The sequence below is a fragment of the Brassica napus genome, chromosome A2 (assembly GCF_020379485.1).
Source record: "Brassica napus cultivar Da-Ae chromosome A2, Da-Ae, whole genome shotgun sequence".
NCBI lineage: Eukaryota > Viridiplantae > Streptophyta > Magnoliopsida > Brassicales > Brassicaceae > Brassica > Brassica napus.
In genome coordinates this window covers 20,805,629-20,821,225 of record NC_063435.1, presented here as the reverse complement: position 1 = coordinate 20,821,225, position 15,597 = coordinate 20,805,629, and the positions used below count along the sequence as shown (strand labels likewise).

Sequence of the window (15,597 nt, the reverse complement as noted above, 5' to 3'; positions counted from 1 at the left end):
TTCATATTCTCCGGCGTATTATCCATCATAAATAATTGCTCAACCTTAACTATCCATTCCTTCATCTTTTTGCCATTGAATCTAGGAAAATCAAGTTTCGTGAGGCGAGTCATGCCTGAATAGTTATGTGAAATACATGATCGTCCTCTCCCTAGATCAGCTTGATTCGCTTGAATCGTTGGAGAAGTTGAATGAATCTGCGACGTTCGTCTGATATTAACGTCATCACTCGTTAAAGCTTGATTCTGTTGCATTGATATCAAACGAATCGCTACGAACATCTCCGCGAAAATTTTCTCCATCTTCGTATTCTAATCCAGAATCATTGCATTCTGATCAGCTACCGTCGTCTCCAACAACTGCGTACGATCGAGAACTTGATCGATCTTCGATCCCAAGCTTCATTCCACTTCTCGAATCATAGCTTCCTTCAACAACGCCTGCGATCTAGTCTCCGCCATCGATGATTCCAATGAAAGATCGAGCTTTGATACCTTTAATACCGTAAAATAATATTCGATTTGAAACAAGTAACAACAAATCCAATGGTCATAAAACACCGATTTGACTCACAATGATAAACTCCGACTACAAGTACGAAGCTCAATAAACTGAGATTTTCTGGAAAAGTTCTAGAGAAAAATGAGAAGAAGAGAAAATGCAACAATATTTTTCTGATATTTTCCTAACAAAATTTGCTCTGTTTATAAACAGAGTCAACCTATTCAGTTACGCAGTTGACCCGAAAGATCACGTGGATTGCTGACTCAGCATCCTCCTTTTATTCTTCATTTTAACTATATCACAAGGTAACAAAATCAAAACCTAAAACAACGAGAGGTTTAGTAGCAAAAGACTACAGTCAGTCAAGCGAACAAGCAACGAAGAGGATTTAACAGAAACAAAACTCACTTGAACTTCTTGTCTATGATGAAAAGCCAAGAAGCAAGTCGAATAGCACCACACACACTGACTGACCCACAGCAACCCCGAAACATGGAACCAAGAACTGAAACATCCGGGACAACCCCTCTACACAATTGCATCTTCATCCGATTGAACCAAAACTTCAACCTCATCATATTGCTTCAAAATCTAAGAAGAAGCCACTAAGAAATTATGAGATCAGCTAACAACGAGAAATAAAACGAACTCTTATGAGCTCTATTTAAATCAAAATTTGATTTTGTTGATTTTAAAAAACATTATAGCAAAATCATAACAAATCTCATAAAAATATACATGCCCACTAAGTTTGGATGAAAATACTCATATATTAACACTATACTATTGAATATGAATGTAAACATAGCATCAGGATGCAAAATCCCAATATAAAATTTTTAAATATTTAAGATATTAAAAAATAATAGAGTCTAAATGTAAAATTTACATTTCAAAATCCAAAAGATTTAAATACCACTAAATACAATATACAATAACTAGTTTTATTATATTTATTATTTCTTATTGACCTAAGAATATTCCGAATTTGTAGAAATATCGACTCTAACAGAGAGATGCAGCTCACAGATGGACTTTTTTTCCGGATATTCGAATGATGTTCAAAGCATGGGCATATTCAAATGATGTTCAAAACATGGGCATATGACCATACATGCAGAATTATATCTTTTGATAACTGAACGAATCAGCTTTACAAATAAATTAATTTTAGGTTTCTAATTTTCTGATATTCAGATATATCATAATTTATACATAATTTTTTTAAATAGTATTTGGTTATTCTACTGATATTTAGGGAAAGTTTCTAACAATATTGGAATACCACACTGGAATTGATACAACTACAGGCTTCGAAGTTCGTTTCTAGTTAAACATAAACCTTATATTTTGCCTTCGTTATCCTATATAACATTAATAATTATGTGAAATTTAAAGTATATTAATAAATTATATATAGGTCACATTTTTAGAGTTTTAAAGAGAAAAAGATAAAAAAAATATTAAAAACATTATTTGCAAAGTATAAAAAATCTTTGTGACTTCATTTCGTTCCATAGAAATTAAAAATCAAATAATTAAGGAAATGTATCTTTTCTTACAACATATATGATAATATAATATATTTTCAATAAAATTGTTGTTCATATTCCAAATTGGAAGATTTATGGTATTATATATTGGTAAATATGTATATATTAAGGATATTTGACCAAGAACAACATCAATATAAATATACATTCATTTAATGTTGTTGACTGACTTGATTCATCAAATCTATAAATGTGCCAAAATTTATAAAGAAGTGAAAACAAAATTTTAAATATCTTTCAAGATTTAGATTCACCAAAGAAAAAATGGCTTCCTTAAGTGATGAAATTTTCGATGTTATTGGTGAACTCATCCTTATGAAGGAAGAATCAAAAGAAGATGAAGAGCACGTGAGGGTTAGTATTTATTTACACTATTCGTACTCTTATGTACTTTGTTTTTTCTATAAGCGTTAATTATATTTTGTGCAATGTAGGGTTTGGAGAAAACTTTAATTGAATACCTTGATGAAAACAAGATTATTCTGGACAGCCAACATTTTGAAGCAATCCGACATTTAAATATAGATAGATTAATTGAGTCTCAGCTGAAAATCATAGATAATTGTATTGAAGAGAACAATAAGCTTATTGAAGCGATGAAGGTTTGCCCAGGGGAGGATTGCCCGTGTAGCTGCCACAGTCTTACCAATAAAAAAACCAATAATTAATATATGAACATCATTACCATGTAGTATCATATATGATCAAATGTACTTTGCTTATACATCTAAAGCTTTGATGGAATAATAAATGAAATCCAAATATGTTTTTTGTGCATCTATATACAACTGATATTCTCATAATTAAATATAATTGGCTTACTAAATTGTTTTAGAGCAATTGCACTTGATATACAAGATAAAAAGATTATTTAGGTGATTGGCTTCGTACTGTTTCATTTTCCTTATATCCCAAAAGTAACCCTGTTGATATCTTGTCTCTGCTAGCGATTAGTAAATCTCTCCACAATTTGTCTGGTTCCAATTTCTTCCACTCATGGAACTTCACCTCTGATCCATGCGGCTTTGCTGGAGTCTACTGTGACGGCGATAAAGTAATTTCTCTCAACCTCGGCGATCCCAGAGCCGGTTCACCCGGATAAAAGACCTTCGTTTCTTAGCAATCAGCCAGAATTTCATCTCCGGGGAGATTCCGGCGAGTCTCGGCGAGGTTCACCGTCTCAGAACGTTTGATTTGAGCTACAATCAGCTAGCGGGAACTATTTCTCCGTCCATCGGGTCCTTACCGGAGCTCTCCAATTTGATTCTCCGCCACAATCACTTAACCAGATCAATCCCTCCGTTTCTCTCGCAATCGCTAACCCGAATCGATCTCAAACGCAACAGCCTCACCGATTCAATCTCTCCCTCTGTCGTTGAGATATTTATCACTCGCTTGGAACCAATTAACCGGACCGGTTGACAGAGTTTTACTCCGGTTAAACCAGCTTAACTACCTCTCTTTCGTCTGACATCTCTGACACAGCATGTTTTGTGCGGTGAATCTTGCATGAGAGATATTGGCTGTGGGGATTTCACGTCGAGGTGGAGGGACCACCGGAGACGCTCGTTCGATGGATGCTCCTGCGTTTTAACGGAGATCGCCGCTGCGGTTTGCTATTATATACGTTAACTCTTTGCTCTTTGTCTTGGATGGATAAAGGGGTTTGGTTTTGTGATTGAAGAGAATGAGAAAGTGTTGAGATATGTGGAGTGATGAATGATGATGCGTATTTATACGAACGTAATTAAATACATATATGGCGACGTTGCTGGAGTTTTTTTTTCCGTTTCATAGAATCTAATCTTATCACTATGATTTCGTTTTAGGGACAGAATGGTAAGTTCTCATTCACCGATTTATCCTCATACCTAATTAAAAAGTTTTATGTATAGTTACCTAAATAACTTTTATTCTATGTATTTCCAACCAAATAGGCCATTGTTTTACCAATTGGAATATTGGAATAACTAAAAATAAGTGAAATGTTTATTTTCTACAAAAATCTAATACCCAAAAATATGTAGAATGATTTTAAACCTATGTAAAAAACAATACCTAATTTATCTAAATTTAGGATTGGCATGTGCTAAGCTGAATGCATGCGATTTCCCCGGATCTAGTGTCGAATTAGTTAATCAAGGACTATAGGGTTTTATTAAGAAATGATCATGGTCAAATACAAAATTAACTTTTTTTATTTTGTTTTGCCATATTCTAAAAGTTTAATTAATTACAAAATATCTTTTTTTTTGTCATTCGATTTATGTTACTTTGGTACGGTTCTCAGAGTTTTTCTGCCTCCACGATTATTAAGAAATTAGACTTTTATTTTATGTACATTTTGTTGTAGATTAGATGAATTGCACTTGTGGTTCGCCGAGTTCTTTCATTACTTGGCACGAGAATTAAACAAGGGATACATCTTTGCCTTTCCTCGAGTCAGGGCTTGTGTTGACATGAGCATAGACGACGCAAGAGAACATGAATATGCGTATATATGTAATGATTATAAACTTATTTTGTTGATTGTTATTATGGAAATATAATCCAGTTAAAAGGCAAATTCAAATTTCACATATCGATTCAAGAGCGTACAGCGCAATGAAACCTTTCGTCGTCCATCCTTTGGTTAATAAAATCTTCATGAATTTATCTACGTTGATAACAAAAAGAAAAGAAGAATTTAGGCCCAAAGTCGACAGCTTTATTGAGAAATGAAAAGTACTTCATACAAAATAGTCAAAGTCATGACAGAAACATTAAAGTCAGTACAGAGGGAAGAAGTTCGACGAACAAGAAAGATAGTTTTGAAAAAGGAAATCAAACATAGCTTAGTCTTCAAACGACTTTGGACTCTCTGGAAGATGATGATCAAAAGCCCAAAGAGTCTTTGGGCTTTAACCGGCAATTCTCCTAGAGTAGGGGTTGGGAGGCTGTGTAGGTCTAAGGAACATGTCACCACTTTCTCCCACCCACCCTGCTTTCATAACCGGTTGTTGTTGCCTTTGACTCTGACTCCATCTTCCCCCGCCAACCACTGCATTTGCCAGTTTATTCGCAGTCCCTGATGGCCCACGAGGAAAGACCCAATAGAAGGACTAAAAATGTAAATTTACTTGCAAGGACTCTTCCTTCCAGGCGGTGGTATATACTTAGCATCTCTGACATGATAACTTCCCATGGCTTTGTTGTTCCATGCTGTCTCCAAATTCCGCTGGGTCTGACAAGCGCCAAAAGGAGGACCATTTGCCTTTGCATTAGCATAACTGTTGAACGGCTTGTAATTAGCAGTATTGGTCAAAGTCGCCGGTAACCTCTTGACTGATTGCTGCTGCTGACGCTCGAGAGACCCTCTCTGCCCAACAGACGTTTTGGTACGGAGAGATGGTGGAACATAGTAACAACTCTGAAAGAACGGGTGCTGTAAAGCCTCTGCAGCAGTCGGCCTATTGTTGGGATCCCATGAGCATAGCCGCTCAACAAGGTTAATCGCCTCTGCAAGATAGTATCATTAATAGTATGCAAAACTATATAAAAAAGGATCATGACGCATTTTCCTCCAGAAACATTATTGAAGATTTGAGCAAAAAATTTACCTGAGGGAATTGGTAATTAATGACACTAGCCAGATTAAGGCCCTCCAACCATGTCTCTTGAGTTGGGCTACCTATCACATTGCAGACTTTATATATTGCTTCACTGCGCACATTAAAAGAGATATTATCACATTCACAACGTTGTTTAATCAGGAAAAACTGTACGTGATCACCATTTGACAAATACCTAGCTCCAGGAAAAAGGGGGCAAAGCGACAACAGCTCAGCCAGAGTAGCGCCCATTGCCCACATATCTGAAACACAAGCAAAATTTTCCCATGATTAAGAAATGGACCAACACCATACTGAAAGACTTCTTTCTATTGGAGTTTTGAGAACACTAACCAACTTTAGACGTGTACACATATGACTGTAGCAGTACTTCAGGTGCCCTATACCTGATACACATTTAGAGCACATAATTTAAGTGGCCCAATACTCAAATCACATTTACCACCGAACTACAAACATAATGATTTTCTTAAGGATCCATTTCAACAGATCAGGGAAGTGAACCTTAGCAGCGTGTCGAGACATATTCTGTATAAGGTGTACTTGAATCGATCTCCCGGGCGAGGCCAAGATCAGCAATCTTAATGACATCTTTACAGACTAATAGATTTTCTACATCAGGAGAAACAGTAAAAAAAACTTGGTAACTGATTTGAAAAATAATGTCGAACTCCACGCACGTGAGTTGACACTGATTGGTAATCAATTACCTGGCTTAAGATCACGGTGAAAGTATCCATGCTCATGCATGTAAAAAAGGCCTTGAAAGACTTGAAAGCACCAATTTCGGATATCAGATTCTGCAAAAAGCTTAGGGCGATCATAAGCTGGTAAAGATTGCACTCCTGCTCTCGAGTAAGAACAATAAGAATATTTAGGGCACTGGTGAAGAAAGAACTATAGAAAAAAGATCAAACAAAAAGTTGCAAGAACTAAAAAGTATACCATGTACTCAAACACAAAGTACATGTTATCATTCTCGCGGATGACTTCCTTCAGCTTCACAATGTTTGGATGATTCATCCTACTAAGAGACTAGTTTGAAAAAAGGATGATCAGTGACAAGAAGAAAGACTGATAACATTTGCAGTGGAGGAGATACAATACCTTCACTTACAACTTACAAATTCACCAGTCTGTTTATTGACAGCTCGCCAAACATTCCCAAAAGTCCCATCACCAACTTCTTTGACAAAATTATACCTACAGTTGCATAAGGCATCGAAAAGGAAACATAAATTATAACTCAATGGTCTAAAGCCAAAGTTAGAGCACAGATAAAGAAAATCAAACCTACCTCTCCATGGCTCTTGGTTAAACACAATATACTCTTTATTTTTTGTTTGTAAAGAACTTTCAATCTTCCACTTGTTCGTATGCAAGCAAACTCAAAGATTCGCTGGCTAACCGTTATTTACTTAGAAAATAAATTGGCTGGCCATCAAGGCAAAAGAAAGACACCAAGATAAGATCGCAAAACATACTGAGAACCAAAAAGAAGGAATGTTTTAAGTAAGAAGCCCAGGCTCTCAACAATTCACTCAAGGCTGGAAGACCCGAGAAAAAGACTTATCAAAGCTACGACATGTCAAAACTTTGAAGAGAAAAAAAAACTGATACATCCTTCTTCAGTCAGCACCCATAAGAAGCAGATATGGAATATGGACTAACAGAATTTTTAAACTGTAGAGATCAAGGTTTAGATAAGACTCTAGGACTATGCAAAGGAATGATAACTTGCAGACATCAGCCCTGCACAAAACAAAAATGCCAGACAAACACAATCATGCATCGATAAGTTTGGAGTATATGACGTGTTTTAGATCTTATCATTTTTTATTCCTTTTTTTTTGAGATTTCCTAACTTTTATAGCAGTTTTATTCGTTTTCTCTAAATCTCCATATTTATTCACACAACTGACATTAATTAAATTTACAGCTATGTGCCGTCTAACAGCACGCGCAAATGGAACGGTCGAACAGGGCCCCGAAATATAAAAATAAAAAACTTAAGGATTTTTCAAAATATATAGATAAATTATGGTAAGAAACTATAAAATTTTAGATATAATGCTAAATTTAGAACTTATAATTTAAAAAAATCAGACAAAGTTATTAAATTTTAAAATTACCTGATAAAATGTATGATTAATATTTTTTTTGAACATGGCCTAAAATTAATTTAATATGTTAAGAAAAAAAAGACAATTTTATGCAAGCCATATAGTAGAAACACAAGCTAAATGCAAATGTCAATAGCTTCGTGAAAAAACATACCTGACTTAGAAATTTGCAGCTAAGTGCAGTTCACGAAAGAGGCAGTAAGGAAATCAGAGGGAGCAAGAAACCGCCAATAGAGAGATTCTTGCAGTGAGAAAATTCGATAGTGGTAGCAGCAGCCTGAGCAGATGTAATCTTGTTCCATATCTCAAAAGAAGCAAATCCACTCGAAATGAAATGAAGCTTAATATAACCTAATAATAATCAACACATGAATGAATCAATAACAATTCAATAACAAGTCACAGCTCTCACCCTAATTGCAATCAATGGAACATAGAGTAGATCCCTCCTATTAATGCTAGTAATCTCAACAACATTATTCCTCCGTACACAGATCTCAACTAACCAAGAAATTCAAAATCAACTCGGATACGTCAAATTCGAATCGTCAGATCTCAGAAACGCGAAGCCAATCAAACAAAAATAAAAGCAACAAAAAGAAAAACCCCTATAAATCGCAATTACTCCAAAATGAGAAAGATCTTTTATTTACCTCAAGAGCCGAAAGGCATAACCTCCGTCTCCGACCGCGGGAAAAGACGTTATCCAGAGCTTCTACAGTAGAAGTTCTACTCCTACGCAAACTTACGACTCCTTGCCGCGTTATTTTTTTTGTGAGTTCTCGTGATAACCGTCTCAGCTAAGAAAGGGAATATAATCTTCTGCGTCTGTTGACAAAAAAAAAAAAAAAAAAAATCTTCTGCGTCTCAACCTTACGGTAACAACTTACACCTAAACCGTTGATATCTTTGTTGATGACGTCATTTGAAAATATGAACCGTACGATTCAGAATTTTAAGTGGCCGCCTCTCCAAGCTTTTTCCAATTTTTTTTTTTTTTACGTTAATTTCCTTTTTTGTACTCTTTAATCAATCTTTTCATGCCTTCTAGATTTCTTTTAAAATTTCCTTTTTTTTACCTCCTTCGCCTATATAAACACATGTTGGTGTAGAAGTGTAGAGATTGTAACGGTGCAGAAAATTATTTTCGATTCGACGGAATTAGACTCAATCAATCAAAGGTACAACAAGGGAGATGATCTCTTGTGGAATTAATCTCTTGATGAGAATCGTTCTGGAATCTCCTTGTCCGCCAAGTTACTATAGGATCAGTAATAAACCTTATGGTTTCGATAGCTCGGTGGTCTCTGAGATGAACTCTCTCTTAAAGAATCTCAATATCTTTTCAAAGAATGGTAGAGGATTTGTGATGCGCGTGTCTGAATACGCTGAGTCCGAGAGCGAAGAAGAGGAAGAAGAAGAACCTTGTCAAATCTGTACATCATGCAATGATGACGATGATCTGTATCCGATGATCAACGTCTACCACAAAACCCTAATAGAGGAAGATGTTACGAATCAAGTATCGGTCGTTGAAGCAGAGATACTGCACGAGAGCGCAATGCTTCGCTATGCAATAGGTCGGGTTGAGAAGTACAGAGACACTAGAGAACACGTGGAACGAAGGCTTGATTGTCAATATCGGCAAGAAGTTGCTCATGCACTGGATATCTACCTGACTTCAGTTCAACAACGTGTGCACGCTCGTGCAGAGACTATAATAATGCAAGAACGTTATCAGAGCTGAGAAAGAAGCAAAGAAGGAATCTGGTCTGAGAAAATGCAGCACAAGAAGAAAAGCTCTATGTTGTTAGAAGTGTTGCAAGCACATGGATGGAATCATCCTCTCGATTATTGAGTCTTCGTCTTATTTTGATTTTCTCATTCTCGTTTTTTTTTTTTTTTTTTTTGTATTTTTGCTAAAAAGTAAGTTGTTCCCAAGTTTGTTAATCAGACTCCCATTTTCATTATAAAATTGAAAACCAAATTATGTTTTGTCTAAAGAGAAGTGTGTGATCTTCTTCCTTTTGACACCTACAATACTTACTAGAGGAACTTTGGCCAAATAAATATTAGAGATCAGTCAATATCAATGATTGATCTTCGTATATTCTCATTTATTGTTTATAATATATTGTCATTAACTTCTATCGTACCCTAGTATAAGTATATCTGTATATAACTTGTACATTGACAGAGACACTAGAGAACACGCGAAACACTAAAGTTATTAGAGCATCTGCAATGGTGGACTCCTTCTTGGAGTCTTTATTATTATTATATTAATTTTTTTTGTTTGAATAGTTAAGGACTCTAGTCAAAATAATGTGTCCAATGGTGATCTCCAATTAGGAGTTCTTAAAAATAAAAAAAATATTTTTTTTTTAAATTGAAATTGAAATTTTATTAATTGTATGATTAAAAATAAATATACCAGAAAAGAGAAATTTAAAAATGTATAAGTTTAAAAACTATAAGTTTTTCAATTTCAATTTCAGTATCATTTTCTCAGAACAGTTGCTGAATACTTTGACCATGGCCTCCAAATACAATGCATGGAACGCAGGAGTTATAGCTGCAACACAGATCATCATTAATGGCCATAAACATAGAGAGAGTAACAAAAACAGCTTTACTTACCCCTCTTCTTCTTAACTTCCAGGTATCAAGGTCAGCAGGTATCAACCCTTTTCCCATGACGGGCTCTAAGATCTCAGCAAGAACTCCCTAAAGAAAAACACAAAGGAAAGTTACTTGATGGTGGTACCAAAAGAAAACAAAACAAAGACACTGACTGACTCCATTACCTTGTCATAGGAAAACGCGTTCTCTCTGAGGACATGCCGCAACAATAGGATCAGAGATGACAACAAATACCTTTGGACCAAACGCAAGTTTGTAAACTCCTCCATGCTTTAAAACAAGAACATCACATAATCAAAACAACAAAGTTCTCAACTTTAAGATGTAAATCAGAGTAAGTCTTAATAGCATATACCTCCATAAACTAGTCGTAGAGGGATAAGAAGAGAGGCTTCCCAAACAAATCAGAGACAGCTCCTTCAGCAGTGGCCATTGAACCGAAACTTCCACCGCTTAACATGTTTGTAAAAAGGTTGCTCGCATTGTCCAGAATATTACAACTACTCTTTGGCTCTTTGGTATTAGTTGATTGGCACCTAAAAACGTCACCCACAAAAACCAAACTCCATTATTACTAACAACACAAGTCTATTACTTTGTGTCTTCTCTAGTTCTGTTTTTCACATATCCACAATAAAAATCTACTAAAGCTATCGACTTTAGCCATCATTACCACAGACATCTATAGATTGAAGCAAAGAGCTTCAAAAATCTAATCAATCTATAACTAATCGAAAGTAGAGAAACCCACCTGATGGAAAGAGACGGTCTCTGTGAATTTCCAGTTTGAGAAGACATTGTCCCTGATCAGAACAGACAACAAGATCACAAGAACATACAAGATCAGAACAGACAACAAGATCACAAGAACAGACAGTCAATACCAAATGAAGAAACAAAGTGCGGAAACATTCTCATATTAAGCAAAACAAAAACTTGAGCGTTTCAATTTCAAACAACAAGGCAATATAAACAAAATCCAATACCAACTGTACAAGATTAAGCCGGAGATCTAACCGGAAATTTCCTAAATCTTGAAAACACACAAACAAAAAAAACAAAAATTAACAGAAAACAAAGAGAGGTTCCGAGATTTACAATTAACAAACCCAGGACAAGTACAATCAATTTCTACCGATTCCATTACAAATTTCTGGAGAATAACCATGGGCCAATCAAATTGATAGAGTACGGATAGATACTTTATGAATCTACACTCCAGAGTTTTCGAACAACAGTCGGATCAGATGGTTAATTAATCAAATATTAAGCTAATCGTTAATCGGAAAGTACTGCAAATACCTTCAAAGATGACGAACGAAACGATTGTCTCTTCTGTGTTTGAGGGCGGATGGATGATGAACACTTGCGCCTACCGAAAGAACGGAGAAAGCAGTAAAGCAAGAGACGTGGTGGGAGATGAAGAGGAAGATTATAGAGGAGCCATGGTGGGAGATGATGGAGCAAGGAGAGATCGAGAGAGAGCGTGGGAGGAGAGATAGAGAGAGACACGTGTGTTAAGGATTGAATCTTTCCAATCCCTCTTGAAGGATTGATCCTTAGCTAATTAAGCCAAAATAATAATATTATATTGAAATAATGCTAAGGATTAACGATAAGGACTCATCTAAAATCACCGTTGCAGTTGGTCTTAAGCATCAGACAACATAGATTTTACTCTGTTTTATCTCTCGTTCTCTGTTTCTTCCTTGACACTCAATATATTGCTTTATTCTTATATAACGAAAGCCACATTACTTTATTAGATATTTAGAATGTATTTATAGTTTTACATGAGAAACTAACTAAGGGACATGTCTCTTGAAGACAACCCCAATATAGAGACACGTACATACACATGTGTAACTGTTTTGCAGTTAACAATTATATTTGTATCTGTTCGGTGTGTGATACGATACGATACATAAATTAATTACTTAACTATATAATATATGAATCTTCTAAACTAATAATATAAGATGAAGACTTGATCACATCCAACAAATCTGGCCTACACTTTGTGGAAACATCAAGACAAGCTCCTTTATAGCGCACTTCTAGGAGTAATCTCTCAATCTCTCCAGCCTCATGTCTCGCATTGCACTACCTCCTCTTATGTGTGAACCACACTTGCATCAACCTATGCAAAACCAAGCAGAGGTCACACAAAACAGCTAAAGACACAACTCAAGAACTGGAAAAAGGAGACGAAGACAATCGACGTTTACCTTCAAGGCATCACAACTCGTTTGGATGGACTAGCTATTCTCGGGAAAGCAGTTGACCACGAAGACCAGATCGATCTCATCCTCGAAGGACTTCCAGAAGATTACAAAAATGTCATAGACCAGATCGAAGGCAGGGACGCTCCCCCATTGATCACGGAGCTGCATGAGCGCCTACTAAACCACGAGGCCAAACTCCTCTCCCTCAGGGATGCTCTTGTCTCACCAACTCTTGTCACAGCCAATATGGCACAACAGCGCAACAACTACAAAGGCCAAAACAAGCATATGAATGCGTCACAGCAGATTAACCAACAATGGCAGTCATCTCCACAACAATAAAACCGCAATGACTCAAGAGGACCAATGCCTTACCTTGGATGCTGTCAGATCTGTGGCACACAAGGAAACAGTGCCAAGCAATGCTCTCAACTCAAAAGCTATCAGTCTCCTCGTCAGCAGAAAGTTAGTCCATTCATGCCTTGAAATCCTCGAGCTAATCTCACCGTAACTGCTTCCTAAAATACTACCAACTGGCTAATGGACAGGGGCACAACCCACCATATTATGTCGGACCTTGAAAGCCTCTCCTTCCACCAGCCATATGATGGAGCCACCTACTTATGGGTCAATCCCATCTTCCATTCAAGAATAAAGCATGTTGCGCTAGACTACAATTTTATTCGAAACCAAGTCAAGTCATGCACACTACGAGTGGTACACGTCTCAACCGAGGATCAGCTAGCAGATGCTATGACCAAACCCCTACCATATCCAACATTCATTTCATTTGCTGGCAAGATTGGAGTGTGCAAACCCCTCCATTTTGAGGGGACGTATTAGAGATCAATCACTATCAATGCTTGATCTTCGTATATTCTTATTTATTGTACATAATATATTGTCATTAACTTCTATGGTATACCCTAGTATCAGTGTCTGTATATAACCTCTGCTTGTACATTGTTCATGTATAAGATTCAATATAGACTTACAATAAATATTTAATCTCATCTATTTTGTGAATTTATTATACTGGAATAAAGGAGAGTAGATAGCTCTAACTTTTAAATGTTGTTTGTTATTGATTGTGCTCTTTATGGGTAGTAAATGAGAGTGACTCACAAAGTCACAATCAGCCATTATTGCTAAGTCAATATCGAATACTTGAACTAGATAAGATTTTAGGTTCCTTTTACCTCTTGCCAACACATATACTCCATACCCGTGTTCGAAAACGCGGCGCCTAAGGCCGCTTACTCGCCGGAAAATCGTTCCTCGGCCTCCAACCGCCGCGATTTGGTGCTAATCGGAGAAAAAACTCGACTATCTTAAAAAATTCAAGATTTCGTTCATTTAAACTTTAAAATCGAAGGTTTTCTGATTAATCTATCATTTTTGGCTATAAATACAGAGGAAAAAGAAGGAAAATAATGAAAAACGAAAAAAGAAAAAGTGAGGCGGCCCCCATGTTAGGGTTCCAGCAGATACATAAGGAAGAAGATGATTACGTAATATCTATTATACCCCTCATTAATGTTTTAAAGTTAAAAACAACCAAAAAATCTCTGGAAGAGGTTCAAACCCGGGTGGATTTATCATGGTTAAAACCCGCTAACCACTGTGCAAACAAGGTTTTATGTTTATAATTAAAATATATAATATATCTATAAAACCTATATAAAAACCCTAAAACTAAACTCTGATTAATTTCCACGTATTCCCTGATGTTTTCGTTAGGCGTTAGGCCCGACGTTGCCGCCCGACTAGCGCCTAGCGTAGTTTCGAACATTGCTCATACTAATAAATGCAAAATAGTAATGTATTTTGTGGGTTTTGAAGAGGTGAATTAGCACAAGATGCATCCATAATAATTTTGTACAGAAATGGAAACATGGGCATCAATACAAAACAATCTCAAACCTACTGACAACAAAGATCAAATGATCCCAAACCTACTGGTATGATTGAATTTGACCAGCTTTTTAAAGAAAAATTCAAGATCCTCTACTACCAGATTCGTGACTTAAAACATCAGTCAGTTACATTGTATCCACGACAAAAAAGTTGCATGTCACCCTAATGGCCTAATGTCGCAAGTTAGTAGGCTGACCAGAAACTCTAGAAATCTTAAACTAAGACATAATATTACGTCCAGGGACTCTTTTGTCAAAAATCCTGAACCAAGTGCAACCCATCATACACGTAACGCTTTCCTCTCTCGTCCAGTCACTCTGCTAAATAACTCTCGCTGGAATGTTTTCTCACATGATATATTTTTCACATGGTATTACTATTAGCTAAAGCCAAATTGCATATAACAAACTTCTGATTTTCCATTACTTTTTGATCCTAGCTTGCTAGTCATGTCACTTTACTGGCCAGTAGATCATGGTAACATAATATAATTTCAGAGTTTCAAAAAAAAAAAACAGAATATAAATTCACTAGTAAAATCTAGGGTATAGCCACAATTTAAATTGTGACTACGACAAATATTTTTGCCAGAATTTTGACACGTTCAGAAAATAACCATGAATAGTAATGATACGTTCGTATCCAAAAAAAAAGTGACAAATCGTGGCCGTATAAACATGTTTTAGTCATATTTTCTGTGGCAATATAGTCAAGATATTGTCACGAAAATTTTGTGGTTTTTTTTGCCAGAAATTTGACACGTTTATTTTTGTGTTTTCTTTTCCCAAAAAGTGGTGATGTTTATATTCGTAACTATTGTAGTAACAAATTTATGTGGCTAAACCGTGCCTATTTTTTCCACAAAATATAACCTGACCAAACTGTGATTTGATTTAGTCACGAATTTTGTCACGTTCTTATTGACTTTTCCAATAATTTTTTTAAAAAACCTAATTTATAAAAGCAGAAATATATTTAAAAGAAAATAATATACATTAACAACCGAGTTTACCAAAATAGT

General features: G+C 36.0%; 2 long non-coding RNA genes and 1 pseudogene across 2 annotated transcripts; 1 reads left to right on the top strand and 2 right to left on the bottom strand.

Annotated features, from left to right (window-relative positions):
* The first annotated feature begins 1,310 nt into the window (after positions 1-1,310).
* Positions 1,311-3,999, top strand: LOC125586963. The gene is made up of 2 exons (XR_007323504.1): positions 1,311-2,411; positions 2,492-3,999. It is a non-coding gene; the product is annotated as an uncharacterized LOC125586963 (long non-coding RNA).
* Positions 4,000-4,742: 743 nt separating this feature from the next.
* LOC106378359 lies at positions 4,743-8,610 on the bottom strand (annotated as a pseudogene).
* A 1,131-nt stretch (positions 8,611-9,741) lies between these two features.
* LOC125589269 lies at positions 9,742-14,310 on the bottom strand. The gene is made up of 3 exons (XR_007325456.1): positions 13,035-14,310; positions 12,663-12,925; positions 9,742-12,574 (listed from the first exon to the last, which is right to left on the bottom strand). It is a non-coding gene; the product is annotated as an uncharacterized LOC125589269 (long non-coding RNA).
* Between the last annotated feature and the right edge of the window lie 1,287 nt (positions 14,311-15,597).